Below are 6,782 nucleotides of genomic sequence, written 5' to 3' on the forward strand. Positions count from 1 at the left end.
TGCTGCTGCTGCTGCTAAGTGAGACCCTGGACTGAGTGAGGCTATGAAGGGATACATTCTTCAACCAGTTTTGGGGAAAGAATGAGATGTGGGGGGGCATGGAGAGGCAGGCAGCTAACAAGATGGGCATATGGTTGTGGGGAGGAAGGGTAAAAATGACTGGCAGGTGAAGCATAAGACAGCAGGCAAGAGGATTGGGAAGATATTTTATTATTTAGATTTTTTGTAACTCCATCAGAAAGGCTACACAGTATAAAATCAAAAGCCTAGAAACATAGAAGTATTTTTAAACCCCCAGTCTCTAAAACATTTGAGCTAAATCTGAATGTAGGCTTTAAAGCTGTAGCTACCATACTTACCTTACATCTGCTCCATCTCTCACTCAAGGAAGCCTCTACCCAGCACTCCTTAATACTGGTTTACACAAAACGGGAGCATAGTGGCACCATTCTCTAACCTCAGGGAGAGCAAGCTGCAGCCCTTGGCCTACTTTTATAAGGCCTCTATAAGCAGTCAGTTCAGACCTTGGCAAGAGTGGTCTGTTCCTCCTCTGGCAGCCCACTTGGTGGAGAGAGAGAAAGGGGGTTGGCAGAGAGAAAGAGAGAGAGAATGAGAGAGAGAGAAGGGGTGGCAGAGAGAGAGGGAGGGAGGGAGGGAGGGAGGGAGGGGTGGCAGAGAAGGGGTGACTCCACCCACTTTTGGCTCAGGCCCACCCACTACAATCATGCAGCCCATGGTAATTATTCCTGAGGGAATGCAGCTCTCAATAGAAACGTTTTCCTCACTCTTAAGGTAACCCCATCCTTCCCACTCATGAAGGTTACTGGGTCCACATAAAACAGTCTGCAACCACCCCACTATGTTAACCTCTTACTAGCAAGCATAGTAAGCCTGAAAACAGTGGCCTGGTATTCAAGCCAACGATTGAGAGAAAAGGACCGCCACTGTGCCAGACAGACAGGCTTATATTAGCCAGGATTAAAATAACAGAGGGAATGAAGGAAAGAACTATGGACATGACTTTCTATTTTGGTACAGTATTTGTTATGGCTAAGAATGGCGCCTGCCTGGCACTGGGTAAGCATCTAAACACACACACACATACAGGGCATCCAGACTTGTGCTAAAAACCCACATTTCAGAGGACTGCTCTCTTCTTGGATTCCCCCCCCACACACACACATCTGGCATAAACAGCAAAATGAAGCCACCTTTAAAGGCCAAGGACCCAACAAGCCAGACAAAGCCAAAGGGGGCAAAATGACATTCATTTGAAAACTGGAATGGTTTCCAACCCTTTGGCACAGTGACCCCAAAAGGCACCAGTTCAACCACTCTCCTGTCCATATGCCACAGATGTTCCAAAGTTGACAAGGCCTCCATCGTTGTGAAAGTAATGTGAGAAGCAACACATCAGTCTTGAATTTAATGGAGGCTTCACATGTGCATTTAAAAACGTGAGTCTACAATTTTCTCTGTACATATATAGCACACTCAAAAGGGCTGTGTGCTTCTGGTAGGGATGTTGGAGGAATCCAGTTGCGGGGTAGAAATGGACAAGCTTTCATCAGCTGGGCCCCCAGGTCCCCAGCAAGTTGGGCCAGCTGGTGAGTTTTCTGTCTTTTAAAAAAAAATCTGTAAATAGACATTTGCACAAATTGCAGCTGCAATTTGCATAATTTGAGAGAAACTGCAGCTGCAATTTGCACAAATTACACAAATTGTGGCTGTAATGTTTAATTATACAAATAAAAAATAACCCAAAAATGTTCCCGGATTTCTGGGAAAACCCACCGCTCAGCTTGCAAATGTGAGCCGAGTTGCAGGCACCACGGAAACCCAGCAAGCCCAAAAAGGGCTGGATTTTCCAATGTCAGACATCCCTAGCTTCCGGTGACTGTCAATAACGTGGAATAGGTGAAAGAACAGGAACATAGGAAGACACCTGATACAAGGGCAGACTATACGTCCATCAGACCCAGTACTGTATTCTCCAGGGGTTGGACAGAAGGTAAATCGGGATGTACCGGCAGATCTCAGCGTGATTTGCAGTAGAGTGACAAGAATTCCTGACTCTCAGAGTTGTCCAAGAATAGCAAGAACTAAAAAGCTCCCTCACACCCACCCCTAAATTAAGTTGCTGAAAAAGAACGTTAGGCGAAAAACCAGGACTGGATTTGTGTATGAAAGGTTTTTGTTCTGCTCCTGAACACAAGATCTGGGGCTGAGTACATGGTGAGGAGCGCCCTGTTGCTTTATTCTTAGCATATGCTTGCCTGCCTGAGCCACTAATTTCCACCAAATGCAAAGGTAGCCGTTTAGACTAGACGTAAAATTCCAAAACCCGTATTAGTGTAATACTTTATCAGGCCGACCAATGATCACCAAAAATGTGCATGCTTTTGAGATCTCCAGATCTTTTCATCAGGCAAAATGTTATAAAAAGGGTGTGTGTGTGTGTGTGTGTGTGTGTGTGTAGCAGAGGGAGAAAAAACCCTGACTTGATGGTGAAGTCAATGTGTCTACATAGTCAGAGTCCCAAGTCAGATTTTTCCCTCTCTCCTACTCCCCCCGCCTCCCCACACACCTGCTTTTGCCTGATGAAGACGTCTGGACATCTCAAAAGCTTGGACATTGTTTTGTGATCCTTTGGTTGGCCTCATTTGCATCAGGCTCCAGTTGGCGGACCTCAAGAGTTCTAGTGAAAAACTCACAAGACTGAGGTCTGCCCACCCCAGGTCTACTCTGCCTTTATTGGCTGCAGTTTCCCAGGGTCTTTCTTAGCCCTATCTGGAGATGTCTGGGATCAAACCTGAGACCTTCCGCATGCAAATCCTGTGCTTTACCCACTAATTTCTAGTATAGAAAATCTTGAATTCAGACATGTTCAACACACGTACATACCCCCCCCCCCAATACACACACAGCAAGACACAGGCTCTTTCATCCCCATTTTTGTTGACTGTGTGACAGCCACAGGCCAAATCCCACTGATCCTTTGCCCTGCCCCAAGGATTTGAATAGCAGCACTGAGTAAATGTTTCCAAGCACAGCAGGCCATGTAGAGATGTATATCTGAAAAGCCATTACCCGTACAACAGTGCAGAAGCCATGCAGGAGGGATATAATAAAAGCAAACAGCCCGCATAATGTATATTCCACACACACAATTTGAAGATTGCCCATGAGGCTGCCTTTCCATCCTTCATTCCCCGCCAGAAGATGGATAAAACAAAGACAGCCTCCTAGGCCATTAGTATTATTCTTTCTGAAGTACAGGGAGACTAAACATTTTCTCCTTATGCAGGGGGAAAGGAACCACCAGACCACGCACAGTGTGACAATTTTGCCAGGCTGTAGCCGTTCAGGATGCAGATGGTTAAGTGCATCATCATTATTACCATCACCGCCACCCCTGTCTTCTACCCAGAACACTGCTCTTACGGTGGGCTCCCTGTGGTCTGCCATCCAAGGGACTGAACTAATCCACACTTCCCTCGTTTCGGTAATGACGCAGCACCCAGCAATGACGGAGCTCATGGGTTGTGTGCTTGAATCTTTCCCCACTGAAAAGAAAAAAGATCAAAACACTCTCTACTACACGTACAAAACTCATCAGGGGCTAGGCTTTACCTTGGCACAGAATTTCTTTTTTGTTGTTGTTTAAGCACACACACCTTTGCCAGCAATTATGTGTATCAGGCTGGGAGATAGTAACTTATCCTAATCTGGGAGTTGGAGGAGAACAGATCTATCAATGGCTTTATTAACAGTGACAGCTAAAAATGAACCCAGGATCAGAGAATTATACATCCAAATAGCAGATAATATGAAACACTCGCATCGTGCAGAGATGGGATATTGGTGGCCCTACCAATATTGCTGAACTACTACACCCATCATCCTTGACCATTGACCAGGTTGGCTGAGGAAATGGAATCCAACAACTGGAGTGGCACAGGTTCCCCAACCTTGGTATGCTTTCCAATATTCAAAGCACTTTACGTTAATTATCGAGCTGTAATCCTTACAACAACCCTGCAAGGCGGGGTGTGCACCCTGCAAGCCATGGAGCTGCAGGGACCCTGCTCAGGGATTGGAGAGAAGGGCAAGGTTACCCTTGTTAATGCCAGCTATGGAAACTCTTCCTTGTTCTCTGATTCGAGAGTGAAGGTAAGGGTTTTCTGTTAGTGCTAGTGCTGGCAAGGGGAACGCACCTCTGTGCATGGGGAGTGTGTGCGCATGCACATGCATGTGCATGCGCAGCCTCCAGTCTCCTATTTAGCACCAGATACAGCCCTCAAGGCCAGAAAGTTTGTGTATCCCTGTTTTAAGTTAAGTGTTACTTCCCATATTGCAGACTGGGGCAGGGACTGATGCTAGAAAAGCACAGCTTGCCTAGTGAGTTCCTCACAGAGATTCAAACCAGGGACTTCTTGATGCGCAGCTCAGTCTCTTGTGTATGCTACACCAGCTGTCAGATACTGGGGGCAACCCGGGGACAGCTATCAACACCTTCACACCCTGCTTGTGAACTTCCAAGGGACCTTAGGCTGTCCTCTACTGGAGACAGCATGCGAGGCTCGGTGGCCTTTCCTTGGATCTAGCAATGCCTTTCTTGTTATTCTACTTTGGAGGCTGTCAAAAGACTTTTGCTTTGCTAAAGTGGTGGAGAAACCTTGATGTAAGAAAACACAGCCTGACAGTCCCAACAATACTGTGCAAACATTGGCCAGTGTTTGCTTTGAGTCACCCTGCTAAGCCCGTTTTTCTCCCATTCAGTGACCATCACCTTGACACACAACCACCCCACACCCTGCACAGCTCCTTGGTGGTTTATCAGCGGAGCTTCGAGAGTGTACTCTGTTCCAGTGCAGCCATACTTCTACTGGCAAGAGCCGGGGGCAGGGGAGAAGACCGCAGGTCAATGAGGAAAGGATGGCATTATTCAGGCTTAAAACAAATATCAAACAGACAACTGACAGGAAGATAAAAGGTCATGAAACAAAACTCGCTTCCAGAAGAATGCAGCTGAGGGAGAAGTGTGGTTTGCGGTCTCCACACCTGACCCATCATGCATGGGGAAGAGGACTGCTCAGGGCAGAAGGCCAATTATCTCCACTTAAAGGACCCAGCACCATGGAGAACCACTGCCAGTCATAGCATCCAGTACTGGGCTATGCAGAGCAATGGTTTGACTCTGTGTAAGACAGCTTCCTAATTTAGAGAACAACATGCTAGGTTTGCAACAGCGATCAGGCTGTGCGAAGAGGAGAATACTGATCAGGCAGGCACTTGATCGGGGGGGGGGGATAGGTCACTCTCCTTGGACACAGGAAGCTGCCTTATAGAGTCAGATCACTGGCTAACCTAGCCCAGTACAGTCTACACTGACTGGCAGCAACTCTCCAAGGTTGCAGGCAGAGAGAAATCTGACTTGGATTCCTACACTGAGCAGGGGGTTGGACTCAATGGTCTTGTAGGCCCCTTTCCAACCCTACTATTCTATGATTTCCCAGCTCTGCTACCAAATATCCTTTTATTGTTGCTGCTTTTAAAGTAATTCTTTTTTGCTTTCATTATGTATGGTCCCAAGAGCTTTGGCTATAAAACAACTCATCAATTGAATGAAATAAATAAGTGAGTTGAATATTTGACAGCAAATTTTTCCAGCTTGAAAGAGGGCCTTTTGAGCAGGGGCAAAAGGTTTCACAAAAGCACACACTGCCCCCCCCGGTGGCCATCTTTGGTATCCCTTCTTTGCTACCCATTTGTTTTCCTGGTGGTGGCAGTAACCATGCTAACCCGTTTCTCCACACCCTTTCCCATTCTGTTTTGCACAAGACAATGCTACAGTGAGAGCAGGAAGCCCTCATTCTCGCTTGGCTTTGAGACGTCATCATGACGCCAACTCAAGAGTGAAGGCAATGCTTCCACCCAGAGTTAAGGCAAATATTTCATCTCTATTCACACACCTTTCAAAACTGTTTCCCCAAAGGGGCCCTAACTCACAGCCTTCAAACAGGGAGGCAAAGTTGGACTGCCATTTTAGCTGGGGCCTAACTTGAGGTGCCAAGGGCTGAGCGTGGGTCCTCTACATGCAATATAAGGGTTCTCCTACTGAGATAGGGTCCAGCAGTAATTTATGTAGGGTGAGGCAACAAGGGTTCATGCTCTTGGCAAAATCAAATAAGGGCCCCAAAATCATGTACAATATTGACAGGTATTAACAAGATATTAATATATGTAAATATTTCCTTTCAGTATTAAGCAGGTTGTCAAGATGGTAAGTGAAAAACTAAATATTAGCTTTTTTAGAGGCTTAGTAGGGGCAGTAGGCCAGTCAGAGTGATGCCACTGCAGGCTCTTGCTGACCCTGTGCTTGCAGCCTAACACACTAATGCACATTCAGCTGGGAGGTGGCATGGATGGAAAGAAATAGGGCACACGCAACACTGGACAGAAGCAGCCAGCAAGTTTCTGCATAACGTCTTTGAGGAGGAACAGTGAAACTCTGAAGTTGCAAGCAGCAGCACCACCACCACCTTTAGGGGTCTACAACCATTCTCTGCTTGCCCTGGTGCCAGATTCTGTCCACAAACCCAAACGTCCCCCTAGTACATAGAAATGACTAGTTACAACGTAAGTGGGGTTTGCAACAATGGTGCTATCAAATGTGGCTCTAGGCCTTATCCATTTTGCATGGCCAGACCCCTCATATAATCCATTCACACAGCATTAAGGAGCAGCTATGACAGTGAAAAATAAGCCACATTTCTCCC

The sequence above is a fragment of the Heloderma suspectum genome, chromosome 7 (genome assembly GCF_057233095.1).
Source record: "Heloderma suspectum isolate Gila_16-S chromosome 7, 16-S_ref, whole genome shotgun sequence".
NCBI lineage: Eukaryota > Metazoa > Chordata > Lepidosauria > Squamata > Helodermatidae > Heloderma > Heloderma suspectum.